This window comes from Triticum urartu, chromosome 4, assembly GCF_003073215.2.
Source record: "Triticum urartu cultivar G1812 chromosome 4, Tu2.1, whole genome shotgun sequence".
Classification (NCBI taxonomy): domain Eukaryota; kingdom Viridiplantae; phylum Streptophyta; class Magnoliopsida; order Poales; family Poaceae; genus Triticum; species Triticum urartu.
Genome location: NC_053025.1, coordinates 329,130,370 through 329,147,945, shown reverse-complemented (window position 1 = coordinate 329,147,945; position 17,576 = coordinate 329,130,370).

Sequence of the window (17,576 nt, the reverse complement as noted above, 5' to 3'; positions counted from 1 at the left end):
GAAAGGTCATTATGAAAACAAGTGCACTCAGAGGCACCTTCTGCCTCCTCCTCCTATGAGGTCTTCAAGCAATGCAGTGGTCAGGCACAATCCAAAGCATGCACATGTGAACTTGTTGAACATAGCTCAGGCAGATGATTCTTTAGATGTGATCATGGGCAACCTCTCGGTTAACTCTATTCCTACTAAAGTTTTATTTGATACTGGTGCGTTGCATTATTTCATGTCAAGACCGTTCTTTGCAAAGCATGATTTCAGTTGGTATTACCTGGATAAACCTTTGGGTGTTGTTTCTCCGGGGATGTCAATGAGAGCCAACTCCATAGTTCCCGATGTCACCATCAAGATGGGCAATTATAAATTTCTGGCTTCTCCAATGGTTCTTGGCGACTGTGATATTGATCTTATTCTTGGCATGGATTGGCTTTCTCAGCACAAGGCTACTCGTGATTGTGCCGCAAGGGAGATCAAATTGACACACTCTTCTGAGGATGTGATCATCTATGCCGCTCGTGGTGAAACCATTCGGTTGTTTTCTATCCATGTGAAGGGTGAGTTAGACGCTATTTCTCAGATTCAAGTTGTTTGTGAGTATCAATATGTCTTTCCAGAAGAGCTTTCGTGTATGCCTCCTCACCGGCCAGTTGAGTTCGTTGTCGATCTTGAGCCCGATATTGAACCTGTTTGCAAGCGTCCATACAAGCTTGGACCAAAGGAGCTAAAAGAATTGAAGAAACAGCTCGATGAACAAGAGTGTCTGGGTCTGATCAGACTAAGTTCATCTCCGTGGGGTTGTGGTGTTCTTTTTGTCTAGAAGAAGGATGGCACGGACCGACTTTGCATCGATTACCATCCATTGAACAAGAAGACAATCCATGAGCTATTCGAGCAACTCAAAGGTGCAAAGGTGTTTTCCAAGCTTGACCTCTATATTGGTTATCATCAGATACGCATTCGTGAAGAAGATATCCCCACGACAGCATTCAGAACAAGCTTTGGTTCTTATGAATATACTGTCATGTCTTCCGGGCTTGTCAATGCCCCTCCAACATTCTATCGAATGATTAACTTCATCTTCAACCCCTACACCAATGAATTTGTCTTGGTGTATCTCGATGATATCTTGGTGTTCTCCAAGAATAAGAAGGATCATGCAAAACATTTACTAGTGGTGCTCGACAAGCTCAGAGAGTATCAATTCTATTCGAAGTTCTCCAAATGTGAGTTTTGGCTTGATGAAGTTTTTTATCTTGGCCACGTCATCTCTGCCAAAGGCAGTGTTGTTAATCCGGAAAAGGTTTCTGCAATTGTCAACTAGGAACCTCCCCAGAATGTCAAGTAGCTTCGCAGTTTTCTTGGTCTTGCAAGCTATTGCCGAAGATTCATTGAGAATTTCTCAAAGATTGCAAAAGCCTTTTTCCAACCTCCTCCAGAAGCATGTCAAGTATTCCTGGACTCCTGAGTGTGATGTTTCTTTCAACACTTTCAAAGAGAAACTCGTACAGCTCTGGTCCTAACTCCTCCTGATGAGTGCAATCCATTCGAAGTTTTGTGCGATGCCTCGTTGCAAGCTCTCGGTGCCATGTTAATGCAAGAGAAGAAAGTTGTGGCCTATACTTCTCGTCAGTTGAAACCAAATGAAAGGAACTACCCCATTCACGATCTTGAGTTGGCGGCAGTTGTCCATGCATTAATAACATGGACACATCTCTTGTTGGGAAGGCAAGTGGACATTTTCACCGACCACAAGAGCCTCAAATATATCTTCGCTCAACCCAACCTCAACCTCCAACAAACTCGTTGGGTCGAAATAATTCAAGAGTACAATCCAAGCGTCGAATATACTCCAGGCAAGGCTAATGTGATTGCAGATGCTTTGAGAAGGAAGGATTATTGCAACAGCTTAATTCTCAAGGCATTCCAACTGGATCTTTGTGAAGCTTTCCGCAAGCTAAACCTCCAAGTTGTTCTTCAAGGTTTTCTTGCCAACCATCAAGTCACTCCAACTTTGGAAGACCAAATTCGTGAGGCACAACTCCTTGATGCCATGGTGAAGAAGGTGAAATGGGGTGTTGCCAAGGGCTTACCCACAAACAAGTGCTATCACATTAATGATCAGGACACCTTATTCTTCGAGGACCAGATTAGGGTTCCTAAAGGTGATCTAAGGAAGGTCATAATGAACGAAGCGCTCAATTCTCTTCTTTCCATCCATCCAGGTATTTCGAAGATGTACCATGACCTCAAGCAATCGTATTGGTGGACTCGAATGAAGCGAGAGATTGCTCAATTCATGAATGAATGTGATGTCCGTCAAAGGGTCAAAGAAGAACATCAACGACCATCTGGTCTCCTCCAACCTCCTGCTATTCCAGAATGGAAATTTGATCATATCGAAATGGACTTTGTTACTGGCTTTACAAAGTCTAAGTGCGGGAATGATGCTATCTTCGTTGTCATCGACAAGCTTACAAAAGTTGCTCATTTCCTTCTTATTAAAGAATCTATCACGACAGCTTAGTTGGCAGAGTTATACAGCTCCAGATTTGTCTCGTTGCTTGGACTTCCGCAATTGATCTCTTCCGTCTGCGGAAGCATTTTCACTTCTAAGTTTTGGAACTCCTTCCAGAAGGCCATGGGCACCAACATTCACTTCAACACAAATTTCCACCCTCAAGCAAGTGGCCAAGTCGAGAGAGTCAATCAAATCCTCGAAGACATGCTCAGAGCTTGTGTCATCTCTTTTGGTATGAAGTGGGAAGATTGCCCCCCATATGCCAAGTTCTCATACAACAATAGCTTCCAAGCAAGTTCGGGCAAGGCCCCATTTGAAATCCTACATGGCAGAAAGTGTCGTACTCCTCTTAACTGGTCCGAGACTGGTGAACGCCAACTTCTTTGAAATGACTTGATCATGGAAGCTGAAGAAATGTGTAAAGTCATCCCTAAAAATCTCAAAGCCGCGCAATCGCGCCAGAAGATTTACTATGATAACAAGCACTGTGACATGGCTTCAGAGATTGGAGACCATGTCTACCTTTGAGTATCTCCAATTAAAGGCACTCAACGCTTCAGTATCAAAGCGAAGCTTGCCCTGAGATATGTGGGTGCTTTCAAGATCATTGGCAAAAGAGGCGACCTCGCCTATCAACTTGAACTTCCGCCAAACATGACAAATGTGCACGATGTGTTTCACGTGTCACAGCTTTGCAAGTGCTTCAAGACCCCCGAGCGCACTATCAACTTCGAAGCGATTGATCTCCAAGAAGATTTGTCTTATCATGAGCACCCCGTTGCCATTCTTGAAGAAACTGAGCGCAAAACTCGCAACAAGTCAATCAAATTCCTGAAAGTTAAGTGGTCTCCCCATTCCGACCGAGAAGCCACATGGGAGTGCGAGGATCACCTCCATTCCAAATATCTGGAGTTCTTTCAGTCCGAGATCTCGAGCCGAGATCCTCTTGTAGTGGTGGGGAGTTGTAACGCCCTGGATGTGACATTCCATAATTGTAACTCCAACTCTTGCCATTTCCGGCTATGTGATATGTTATATCCTCCATGGTTGGGTTTTGTCCTCATTTTGCATTTTGTTCATGACATGCATTTCATCTCATGTCATCATGTTCATCTCATTTGCATTTGTGTTCCTCTCATGCATCAGGTCATTTTCCGTGTTGTCCGTTTCGGAATCTGACACTCACACATGCACCCGTTGCACCCCTCAGATCTCGTTTCATGAGCGGGGGAAAACATTATCGGAATGGGCCGAGATTTGTCGAGTGGCCTTGGTACATCACCGGTAGGCCGCCATTCAAATTTCGTTCCATTTGGAGGTCATTTAATGCCCCAACAGCTAATAGGGTAACCGCAAAAACCCCTGTCTCATTGCGGCCTAAGACCCCTCCACAACAGCCCACTAGCCCATCTAAACCCCCTCCATGCTCTCCATCGTTGGATCAAGATCGTGTGGACGAAAACTGAACCTCATTTGGACTCTCCTAGCTCCCTCTACCTATAAATAGACCCTCTTGCCAGAAATTTCCAGACAAAACCCTAGATCCACCTCCTCCTCCCCCACCGAACACGTCCGCCCGGACCAGATGTGTCCGTGCCGCCGCACCGGACCAATCCCGGGGTGACACGTGTCCCGCGCTGCCCCTCTACCGCTGGCCCCCCACGGCTCGCAGCAGGCCCTCCCGGCATGTCCACCGCGCACCGCCACCCGTGCGCCGCACGCGCACCGCCGTTCGCGGCGCCCGGTCCCTGGCGCCGACCGCCGCCACCCCACCGCGCCCCACCGCCTCGATCTTGCTGCCGCCGCGCCTCCATCGGACCTCGCCGTCGCTGATTCCCACTCCGGCCAGATCAGTCCATGGATCAACCGGATCCGGCGCCCACCTCGCCGGAGCGCCCCTCCTCTGACCTCTCCGGCCATCACCATGTTCACGTCGTTGAACCTCGGTTCACGTGCATCCGGTCAACCCAAGATCTGGAGGATATTTTTTTCTAAGTCCCCAGTTTCTAGCTTCATGTGACCCTCTTTGACATGTCATATCTCCATGCTTGTAGCTCTGATTTGCATGCATGATATGTCGAAATGTTCGTCTCATGATGCTCTTCATGCTAGTGTTATTTTCATGCATGTTACTGTCGATATTAATGCCTTAATCTTCGTTGCAGAAGGGCTATATGATGTTGTCTACTAGAATCCATCATAACTTGCTAATTTGTCATTTTCATAGCATTTTGTGTGTGCATCCATTGAGCATCATGTCTACATGTTTTAGGAGCACCTTCATGCCAACTTTACACTGGTGCAATCCTTGTATTTTTATGTGCCCTGTGGTGACTAGCACAAGCATGCAAAGTAGGCCACATGATGTTGCTGATTTCAGACACTTAGTTTTTCTGCAGTCTTTTCCTGTTACATTATGTTGCTATGTTGACTTGTTGCCACCAGTAGACCCATGCATATTTTGACGACGTTCATTCAGGATGTTTCGAATATATGGTTACGCTCTTTCCATTCATGCATTTTTAGTAATTATGGGGTAATGTAGCTTGTCATTACCATGCTCTAATTTTGCTAAATATTGTTGTTGTCAGTTTGTTAACAGGAAGTGCAATTTTGCCATGTGTTTTGCTAGTGATCCATGCACCCTATGACCATTCTATCGCCCTGTTTAGCTTCATAAATGTGTCTCCTTACTGTTGGTTACTGTCACACCCTTGATGCGACTATAGCTCCCACGTGTCGAGGCACGACTTAGAGACATAATCGCATTGAAGGCATATGTCGCAAGTAAGGTAATCTTTACTACATCCCATTTAATATAATAATAAAGGGGAGATAACATAGTTGGCTTAGACTCGCCACGTCAATCAAGGTACATAAATAACATTACATCAACCAAACACTCATGGCCCGACTACGGCGCCAAAATAAAAGATAACCCACCATGCGACATGGTCCCGATCACCCCCAACTGGGCACCACTACTGATCGTCAGGAAAGGAAACATAGTAATGCTGAGAGTCCTCGTCGAACTCCCACTTGAGCTCGAGCGCGTCACCTGGAGCGGAATCATCAGGCCATGCATCTGGTGTAATAGTAATCTATGAGCCACAGGGACTCAGCAATCTCGCACCCTCGCGATCAAGACTATTTAAGCTTATAGGTAAGGCAAGGTAAATATAAGTGGAGCTGCAGCAAGCGACTAACATATATGGTGGCTAACCTGTTCGCAAAACAGAGCGAGAAGAGGAGGCAAAGCGCGAGCGAGAAACTAGAGAGCAACCTGCGCAAGCATTACTCCAACACCGTGTCCACTTCCCGGACTCCGCCGAGAAGAGGCCATCACGGTAACACACTCAGTTGATTCATTTTAGTTAAGTTATGGTTCAAGTTATCTACAACCGGACATTAACAAATTCCCATCTGCCCATAACCGCGGGCACGACTTTCGAAAGTTCAATCCCTGTAGGGGAGTCCCAACTTAGCCCATGACAAGCTCTCACGGTCAACGATGGAATAGACCTCCTCCCGAGACGCTCCGATCAGGCTCGGTACCTCGGTTCTTCAAGACACTTCGACAGGTTAAAACAAGACCCGCAACACCGCCCGAATGTGCCGACAAATCCCGATTGGAGCTGCACATATCTCTTTCTCAGGGCACACTCAGATTGTCTTAGGTACGGGTAGGCCAGCCCAGAGTTGCCCTGGTGGCCACCGGCAGCTGACAGGTGGACCAACACTTAGAGGAGCACTGGCCCGAGGGGGTTTAAATAAGATGACCCTCGGGCTCCGGAAACCCAAGGGAAAAAGAGGCTAGGTGGCAAATGGTAAAACCAAGGTTGGGCATTGCTGGAAAAGCTTTAATCAAGGCGAACTATCAAGGGGTTCCCATTATAACCCAACCGCATAAGGAACGCAAAATCCGGGAACATAACACCGATATGACGGAAACTAGGGCGGCAAGAGTGGAACAAAACACTAGGAGAGAGGACGAGCCTTCCACCCTTTACCAAGTGTATAGATGAATTAATATAACAAGATAAAATAATGATATCCCAACAAGTAAATATATATCCCAACAAGGAACGACCTCCAATCTTCACCTGCAACTAGCAACGCTATAAGAGGGGCTGAGCAAAGCGGTAACATAGCCAATCAACGGTTTACTAGGACATGGTGGGTTAGAGGTTTGATATGGCAATTTGGGAGGCTTGAAAGCAAGTGGTAGGCATCGTAGCATTGGCGTAGCAAAAGAGCGAGCAAATCTAGCATAGCAAAGATAGTAGTCATTTCGAGGGTATGATCATCTTGCCTGCAAAGTTGTCAGAGTTGACTGGATCCTCGAAAGCAAACTCAACGGGGTCCTCGTTAGCGAACTCGTCTCCCGGCTCTACCAAACAAGAGAAACAAACAACAAGGAAACAATCAACCACGTGCAAGGATCAACCAATATGATGCAACATAGTATGCTATGCAGGATGCGATGCGGGATGCATATGCAAGATGTGACAGGAAAAGCAAGATCCTGGCCTCAACATGGAAATCCAAGTGTGCCACTGGAAATATGAGATGAAATCGCTTGAAAACGATATAAAGAATGTCGAAATTGGAGTTACGGTTTGGAAATGGCAAGTCATTCAAATATGACCCCGGTCTGCGATTTACAGCAAGTAACCATCTAAATGCAATGAGATGAACATGCTACGGCACCCAAACATGACAACAAAATACATGGCAGGGATGCCCTCAAGATGCTTAACAAAAGTCTAGCACTGAGCTATGGCCAAAACATTCATTAACAGGTTCAAACAAGCATGGCAAAAATGCATATGGCAAACAGATTTCAGACTTGGTGAAATTAACACTTGTCTGGAATTTCAGATCAGGTAGCCCTCTTCGGAGCAACAAAACTACATGCTACAGGACCTGAACATGGAAAAGTAAAGCATGGCATGGAGCTACTCAAAGATCTTAACAGAAGTCCCTTAGTGACCTTGAGCCAAAAGGGATCACAAAATACAATTGCAAGCATGTGAACATGGCAAAAACATAATCAGATCACAGACTTGGTGAAAACTGGAGCATGCTGAAAACAGATCTCAAGTGGCATGTTTACGAGCTCGATGCACTCACTATGGAGCAAGACATGTAAAGCTAAGCATACATCTATCAAGAACACACAAAATTCAAGCTAGACATGGCAAAAACAATAGCATAGCATGCACGGGTCAACTACAACGTCATCGGCAAAATTGCAAACAAGTTGACAATCTGCCCAGATTCACAAAGAAGCAAAATTAGAGCTCGATTGACTCAAGCTAGGGTGCTCCATAAATGCAAACAAAGACATGGATGGATAGAGCACTACAAGATTAACAAAACATCCTTACTGATCATCCTCAAAAGAGGCACGGATCACTAGGAAACAACATGAACATATGGCCATATGAAATAAACAGATCAAGGACTTAGTGAAATTACTAAGTCCCTGAAATCAGCACTACCAAGTGCCTCACTTCGCAAGCTTGCACTAGTCACCACACACATCGCAAAAATATATGGGTTGCACCTCTGGAAAGATGGCAAAACCCTTAACAAAACATATGTAGAGCTCATGGGCATATCATGCACACAATAATCATGGAAAAAATGACAAATATGCAAATGGAGTAGCAGATCTGATAATTAACTCAAGTAGCCCTCTTCTAACAGCATCTCGGGCATCAAGATGAACTCAAATTAAAATGATGCAATGGAATGAAATGATGTACTCTCTAAGACGAACAATTTGATATGCTATATGTCAAAAACGGAGCTACGGATGCGGAGATATAGCCTGATGAACAGGAGCACATGGATCTAAAAATTTAGGGACTTAGAAGAAAAAAAAACGACCTAGGGTTTACTGTTCACCAGATCTGGATCCAGATCGGCGCATGGGAACCGAGGTTGGCCGGGGCACTGTTCACCGGGGAGTCGCCGGAGTTCGTCGCGGCTCGCCGGAGGAAGAGGAACGGCGGCGTCGGGCGCCGGTGGCCGGGGCGACGAGGGGCGGAAGCGGCGGCAGAGGAGTTAGGCGGTGGGGCTGCGACTGGGCGCCGCGGCGAGGGAGCTCGCCGGAGTTGGCTCCCGGTGGCGAGAGGAGGGGCGCCGGGCACCGGAAGGCGGAGGCCGGGCAGCGAAGGGACGAGGCGGCGCGGGGCGGCGCCACTGGCCCGGTGGGAGGCTCGGGCGGGCCTCCCGCGGGCTCGCCGGGCCGCGCGGTGGAGCGGCGGGATAGGGACACTTGGCGGCGCGTAATTGGGTGGCGGTGGCGGCGTGGACGCGTCCGGCCCGGACGGACAATGTCCGGCGCGGCGCGAGGGGTGGATCTAGGGTTAGAGAAGGAGGGGATGCGGGATTTCGGGGAAGGGGTCTATATATAGGCATAGAGGGAGCTAGGAGAGTCCAAATGAGGTGCGGTTTTTGGCCACGCGATCGTGATCGAACGCTCTAGATGATGGAGCAGGTTTAGGTGTGTTTTGGTCCAAATTGGAGGGGTGTTGGGCTGCAACACACACGAGGCCTTTTCGGTCCCTCGGTTAACCGTTGGAGTATCAAACGAAGTCCAAATGATACGAAACTTGACAGGCGGTCTACCGGCAGTAAACCAAGGCCGCTTGGCAAGTCTCAATCCAATCTGGAAATGTTTAATCCCCACACACAAAAGAAAGCTAGAAATGACCACCGGAGGAGAACGAAGCACCGGAATGCAAAACGGACAAAGGGGAAAATGCTCGGTTGCATGAGTTGAACACGTATGCAAATGCAATGCACATGATGACATGATATGAGATGCATGACAACGATAATGACAGGCGGAGACAAAAGCCCGAACCCGAGAAAATAAAATAACTTAACGCCGGAAACGGCAAGAGTTGAAGTACAAATTGGGAAAGTCATATCTGGGGTGTTACAGTTACCTTTTGATACGATGAAATGCTTTGTGGTGAGTGTCATGAGTTTGCAAAGTTGCTCTCATGAATCTGTTTCTGCCATGCCATGTTTTGCTACTAAGTCTGAAACTGTTCATATCACTTGCCATGTTTGCATTGTTGCCACCATATTTTCTGTGCATTTTTGGCTCAAGTTCAATAAGGTAGTTTTGTCTTTGCCTTTAGTACTTGCATGCAATGCCTTTGTTTGCCATGATATGTTCCTGTAGCATGTTGTTTACTAGCTCTAAACATTGCTACCTGATGTTGTTTATGCCATGTTCAGTATTTTCACTGTCTGTGAAACTGTTGTCATTTTGCATTTTTGCCATGCTATTTTAGGCCTGTTCTAGTGAGTTCTACCAAGACCTTAGTGTTCATGATTTGTATAGTTTCACTTGTACTTCACTGCCATGAGCTTTGTTGCTATGTTGGAGTGTTGTAGCATAGTTTCTTGATTCATCTTAAGTGCTATGATGGTGTTAAGCGCAATTTTGCTTTGTTTTTGTTTTGCTCGTCATTTGAAAACCGTGAATCCGTTTTTGGTGATCTTTATATCAATTTTGACCGAAATCACTCAATTGTTCCAGTGAAATGCTTGGTTTGACAAGTTGGTACCATGATCATGCTTTTCTTTCTGGAGTACCCATAGGAAGATGATCATTACCCCCGATATCACTTCTATCTTTGCTTGCTAGTTGTTCGTTCTATCGCAATGTCGCGCTACCTACCACTTATTTATCATGCCTCCCATATTTCCATGTCAAGCCTCTAACCCACCTTCCTAGCAAACCGTCGTTTGGCTATGTTACCGCTTTTGCTTAGCCCTTCTTATAGCGTTGCTAGTTGCAGGTGCCTTGCAGGTTGTTCCATGTTGGAAGATGGATGTGTTGGGATATCACAATGTCTCTTATTTAATTAATGCATCTATATACTCGGCAAAGGGTGGAAGGCTTGGCCTTTTGCTCGGTGCTTTGTTCCACTCCTGCCGCCCTAGTTTCCGTCATACTGGTGTTATGTTCCTTGATTTTGTGTTCCTTATGCGGTTAGGGTTATGGGACCCCCTTGACAGTTTACTTTGAATAAAACTCCTCCAGCAAGGCCCAACCTTGGTTTTACCATTTGCCTAATAACAACTAAAAACTTGCATAGGGACTTTCGGACCATGTGGACTTAATCAACCCCCGAGCCAGTGCTCCTCATGAGTGTTGGTCCAAACTAGAGCACCGTGCGGGGCCGCCCCTAGGCAACTTGGGGTATTTGGTATATACCTATATGCTTTGCTCATTAGGTGTACCCTGAGAACAAGACCACGCACCTCCTATCAGGCTAGGTCGGTCCATCGGGAGGTCTTGCTGGTATTGTTTTACCATTGTCGAAATGTCTTGTAACCGGGACTCCGAGTCTGATTGGGTTGTTCCAGGAGAAGGAATATCCTTCGTTGATCGTGAGAGTTTGTGATGGGCTAAGTTTGGACACCCTTGCAGGGTTTAAACTTTCGAGAGCCGTGCCCGCGGTTATGTGGCAGATGGGAATTTGTTAATATCCAATTGTAGAGAACTTGACACTTGACTTAATTAAAAGACACCAACTGCGTGTGTAACCGTGTTGGTCTCTTTTCGACGAGGTTCGGGAAGAGAACACGGTGGGGTTATGTTTGAACATAAGTAGTTCAGGATCACTTCTTGATCACTTCTATTTACGACTGTTGCGCACTTTCTCGTCTTACTCTTATACTCATAAGTTAGCCACCATATTTGCTTAGTGCTTGCTGCAACTCCACCTCGTAACCCCATCCTACCTATAAGCTTAAATAGTCTTGATCTCGCGGGTTTTGAGATTGTTGAGTCCTCGTGACTCACAGATACTACCAAAACAGTTGCAGGTCCTGATGATACCAGTGCACGTGATGCCACCGAAATCAAGTGGGAGTTCGACGAAGACGTTGGGCGTTACTATGTTTCGTTTCCGGATGATCAGTAGTGGTTCCCTGTTGGGATGATCGGGATTTAGCATTTGGGGTTGTCTTCTTTTCTTTTGGATTCGTCCGTAGTCGGACTTTGTGTGTACACTTAATGATGTATGAATTATTTGATCATTGTGTGACGTGGAGATTGTAAGCCAACTGTTTATTTACTTCCTTGTTCATTACATGAGATTGTGTGAAGATGACCCTTCTTGCGACAATACCAAAATACGGTTATGCCTCTAAGGCGTGCCCTGACACGTGGGAGATATAGCCGCATCTTGGGCGTTACACAAAGATTGCTACGAGTGAAAATATAGGGAACAAAGCAGCATATTACATACACTGGCCGTCTAAATTGGCCACCAGTGAAAATAAACGCAGCCACAAAACAAGTCCATAACTGAAACAACTTCAGAAGAGCTCATGAAACGTTATCTGGGTATCCACCATGCTATAAATAAGCTTAGCAATCTTATTATCTTTGTCCTGTTTGGTGCTAAAATCCTCCAACGCTTGTTGTTGCACCTGAAAGTATGCACCTGAATGCTCCGGGGACTTCCGGACTCCTTTCGCTTCTTGTCACAGCATAGCTGATCGATGTCTTTCAGCTTGTAGTTGACACTCAACAAATCAAACTAATTCAGACAGTGAGTTTGAATAGCTTGTGCAAGAGGCAGTGGCCAGTAACTCGAACACTAAACCAAGACAAGACTTTGGGGTTGTCTCACTTTCTTCAAGATAGTTTTCCTTAGCTGTTTTATCAGCTTTCTTCGAGCCCAACAAGGGCGTCTCACTACCCTGAACCTTATCTGCAGTACTTCCTTTAACATTGCTTAATAATGCACTCTTCCCCAATATTCTGTCAGCATTCTAAAAGAAGAAACAAACAGACACATAACAGGTTTAGCATGTACTAGTATATGATACTCATTTCGGTGAACCAGTTCATTAGTAAGGTGGACATGATTAAACTACCAAGTCTTATATTGCAAAGTAGTACATAATAAAACCATCAAACAAACATATATCTATGTCCTATGGTCACTGCATTGTCTTGCCAAATCAAAGTAGAGACACAGTTCAAATCATATTAGTTCAACACAAAGCAGCACTAAAAGAATACAAAGCGTGGGAAACTACACGGCACAACAAGATTTCACATGGGTACCACGGGTCTACATGTACAACAACACCAATGGCTCTGTTGTGATGCTAGTAATGTGCATGATATGACAAGTTAACTGTATACACAATTGCAATTGAAATCAATAAAGCTATTTATAAGAGCAAACCTGTTAAAGAAACATGCGTAAAGATACCTGTTGTGCCATTGGAGTTTCGATTGGATCCTTGAATTTAAAAATAAGTTTGTATCAGTAAATACAATGATACAAGATCAATGAAGTATGCACCATAGCAACGGAATCTTAACTAAGAACAGTTGTTTTTCAGGTTTAAGCGCTTGTTCTACATGAACACGGTAAAGTAAGACGCAAAAATATAGTACTTAAAAATAGAAAATGTGCTCATAGACCTTACCGCATTCTTGGTTTGGGACCAGTACAGAACAAGGCTTTCCCAGTCATCGTCTAGTAAATGTATTTCAGGAGAACATAAGGGAATTTGATGTGTTTCTATGCCAGTGAAGTATGTTTTCTTCAGGTAATTTCGATTCTGCCACCAAGCATCCTTGAAGATAGCAGAGGTATTAGCACAGGTTAACTCATCCTGAGTTTCCAAATCGGTCCTTCTCTATAGTGAAAAATGGGAAAATTTTCTCTATTATAACCATCATGGAGGTAGAATGTATGGGACAAAGAAAAGTAATTGCCATGAATAACATTACTTACACATAACTCCTGGACAAATACCTGCAACTGGCATTTTCCTTCATCTTTGGTATAATATTTCCATGATGGGAAGATAGGCACATAATATTTAACAACATCAAATGCGATAGATACTAAAATACGACTGGTTGGTTGTGCTTCCTCCACAGGAATAGGTGTACTAACTGGCACTAGTAGGGAAAACCTTATACACAGAGGTATAGTAGTATTGCTGGTCAAAACTAAGTGCGACTGCTGCTTAGTAGTGGCGCTTGTCACAAGAGCACGCTACAACTATAGTTGTAGCAGTGGCGTGCCTGCACAAAAAAGTGCTACTACTATAATTCTAACATTATTGCCGGTAGGCTAGGAATAGTAGTAGCGAGCCTTCTGGAAACATGCTATTGCTAAGTGCCTTGTAGCAGCGCGTTTCTGTTGTAGCGCTACTTCTAAGAAAAACAAAATAAGTAGTGAAATAAGTAGAAAAGTAAATGAAAATGAAAGTAATAGAAAAATGAGAAATGAAAAAAAGAAAAAGAAAAATAATGGAGAAAGGCATAGTAGTAGCGCTTGTTCTCACAAGGCGCTATAGCTACATTAGCAGTAGCGTGTTTCATTATCCTGCGCTATATCTAAGTTCCTTAGATAAAAGGAAAATAAATAGCTACTTCATGTAGTAGTAGCACATTTTCGAGGAAAATCGTTATAGCTAACTTAGCAGTAGCGCTTTTTTCAGACTAGCCCTACTGCTCGTTTGACCTAACCGCTCGCAGGCTCAAAAAATTTCTAATTCCTTTGCCCCATATCCCCCTATTCCCCCAACTCCCCAACTCCTCTGTCATCGCCGTTGATCGCACACGCCCTCAACCTCACTGTCGCCGCCCGAGACCGCCCTCAACCTTACCGCTACCGCTCGAGGCCGCCCGCGACCTCACCGTCGCCGCCCGAGCCCGCCCAGGACCGCCGCCGCCCAAGCCCGAGCCCGCCCTCACCGCCGAACGTTCGGCTCTCCCTCTCCTCTCTCCTTCCCTCCTCTCTCTCTCCACTACAAAAAAAGACACATCCATGACATTTTGGGCCGACCGAATTTTTTTTCTGTCATACTTATGACACTTCTATGACCATAATTGTGACAAAACACGGTATCATCATAGATGTGGTGGGGTCCTACTTCTATGACAAAAAATCATGACAGCAAATGGGCTTTTCGTCCTGGGCGGGCCGGACACGCAGCTACATGACATTCTTTGGGCCGTCCATGACGGAAAAAACCATGGTAGAAGCGAGGGCGAGGAAAATATCGGGGTGTTCCCGGTTACGGTGGGTGGTCAGGGCCGAGCGATGCGCGTTTCTCTCGTACATGCACGCGCGTGGGTGCGAGGCGTTGGGCACTGACGGAACCCGAGCGAGGCATTGGGCTCTAATTGAACCCGAGTGATTGCACTGAAGGCTACGCGTTACTGAACCTGAGCGATCGATCGATGGCTGTTAACTGAACCTGATCGAGCGATTCCTTCGCTATTGCTGCTAACTGAAGCCGATCGATGCTGCCTCTGGATGAATAGTTCCCGGTGGGGTTGGATGAACAGGACCCAGTGGTGTTGCCTCTGGATGAACAGTGAGCGTTGTTGGGGGGGTTTGGATGAACAGTTCCCGGTGTGGGTGGATGAACAGGACCCTGTGGTGTTGCCTCTAGATGAGCAGGACCCCGATCGATCGAGCCGGTTGGGGCCGGATGAACAGGACCCCGTGGAGGGCTGGATGAATAGGACCACCCCGTGGAGGGCAGAATGAATAGTAAACGGTGGAGGGCTGGATGAACAGTAGCCCGTGGAGGTGTGGTTGAACAGGAGCCCGTGGAGAGGGCTGGTTGAACAGTAGCCGGTGGAGTAGCGCGCGGTGGTGGATGGATTTACAGGAGCCCGTGGATGAACATTCACAGGTGGAGGCTAGAGGGGTCAGCGGTGGAGATGAACAGTATCCCGTGGAGTCTCGTTTTGCGGTACGCCACACCCCTCCCGAGGAATAGGACCCCTGTTTCGACCGTAGCGCTCCAACACAAGTTTGTTTCCTCTGTTTTGCGGTACGCCACACCCATCCCGATCAACGAGACCCCCGTTTCGACTGGAGGAGATCCATTTCCTCCATTTTGCGGTACGCCAGACCCCTCCTGATGAACCAGATCCCATTTCGAACGTGGCCGGTCGAACACTGGGCCGTTTCCTCCGTTCCGTGGTACGCCAGACCATGTTTTCATTGGTTGTTCCGTCACAGCCGGTTGGCTCCCACGTGTTCTGTTGCCTCCCGGTGAACACGACGCATTCCATTGCCTCCCAATGAACACGACGACGACGCAGTTTCTCCGATCCGACCCAGCCATGTACACAAGCCCTGGCCGTACGTACGCATGCGTAGGCATTCGAGACCCTGCCTGTATGTAAGTACGTGGCCGTATTTACTTTCTTGCACCCTGGCCGCTGTACGTACATGTACATGCTACGTGCGCGCCTCTACTACGACATGTGTGCGCCTCTACATCGACCAGTATGTACGTACACGTTGGCGACCAGAATGACAATGCTATGTACGCTTCGACTAGGTGGGTCCCAACTGTCAGGCACTTCCTTGCATGCGAAGATGTAGCTGGTGGGTCCCAGCAGTCAGCGGGCGAATCGTTTTTTTTGCCCGGACATACTTCCTTTCGTGCGAAGATGTCGCTGGTAGGTCCCAGCAGTCATGGGGGAAACGTTTTTTTCGCGAAATAAGGTTGCTCGTCCGGTGGGTCCCTGCTGTCAGGTGGAGGGATCATTATTTTCCGCGTAATAAGGAGGCACTTCCTTGCTGCGGCCGTGGAACCAGCTATCAGCCTCTTGATACGTCTCCGTCGTATCTATAATTTTTGATTGTTCCATGCCAATATTCTACAACTTTCATATACTTTTGGAAACTTTTTATACTATTTTTGGGACTAACATATTGATCCAGTGCCCAGTGCCAGTTCCTGTTGTTTCATGTTTTTTGTGTCGCAGAATATCCATATCAAACGGAGTCCAAACGGGATAAAAACTGACGGAGATTTTTTGGAATATATATCATTTTTTGGGAAGAAAAATCTATGCTAAACGATGCCCGAAGGGGCCACGAGGCAGGGGGCAGGCGCGCTCCTCACCCTTGTGGCCACCCCGTAAGGTGGTTGATGCCCTTCTTTCGCTGCAAGAAAGCTAATATCTGGATAGAGATCGTGTTAAAATTTCAGCCCAATCGGAGTTACGTATCTCCGGGAATATAAGAAACGGTGAAAGGGAAGAATCCGATAACGCAGAAATAGAGAGAGACAGAGAGACAGATCCAATCTCGGAGGGGTTCTCGCCCCTCCCATGCCATAGAGGCCATGGACCAGAGGGGAAACCCTACTCCCATCTAGGGAGGAGGTCAAGGAAGAAGAAGAAGGAGGAGGGCTCTCTCCCCCTCGCTTCCGGTGGCACCGGAGTGCCACCGGGGGCCATCATCATCACCGCAATCTTCACCAACAACTTCACCGCCATCATCACAAACTCTTCCCCCTCTATGCAGCGGTGTAACCTCTCTCTTACCCGCTGTAATCTCTACTTAAACATGGTGCACAATGTTATATATTATTTCCCAATGATGTACGGCTATCCTATGATGTTTGAGTAGATCCGTTTTGTCCTATGGCTATTTGATGATCAAGATTGGTTTGAGTTGCATGTTTTATTATTGGTGTTGTCCTATGGTGCTCTCCGTGTCGCGCAAGCGTGAGGGATCCCGCTGTAGGGTGTTGCAATATGTTCATGATTCGCTTATAGTGCGTTGCATGAGTGACTGAAACACAAACCCGAGTAAGGGGGTTGTTGCGTATGGGCTAAAGAGGACTTGATGGTTTAATGCTATGATTGGGTTTTACATTAATGATCTTTAGTATTTGCAGATTCTTTCTAGAGTTCCAATCATAAGTGCATATGATCCAAGTAGAGAAAGTATGTTAGCTTATGCCTCTCCCTCATATGAAACTGCAATAATGATTACCGGTCTAGCTATCGATTGCCTAGGGACAAATAACTTTCTCATAACAAAAAACTATTTACTAAAACTAACTTAGTTGTGTCTTTACCTAAACAGCCCTATTTTTTATTTACTTGCTCTTTATTATCTTGCAAACCTATCCTACTACACCTACAAAGTACTTCTAGTTTCATACTTGTTCTAGGTAAAGCGAACATCAAGCGTGCGTAGAGTTGTATCGGTGCTCGATAGAACTTGAGGGAATA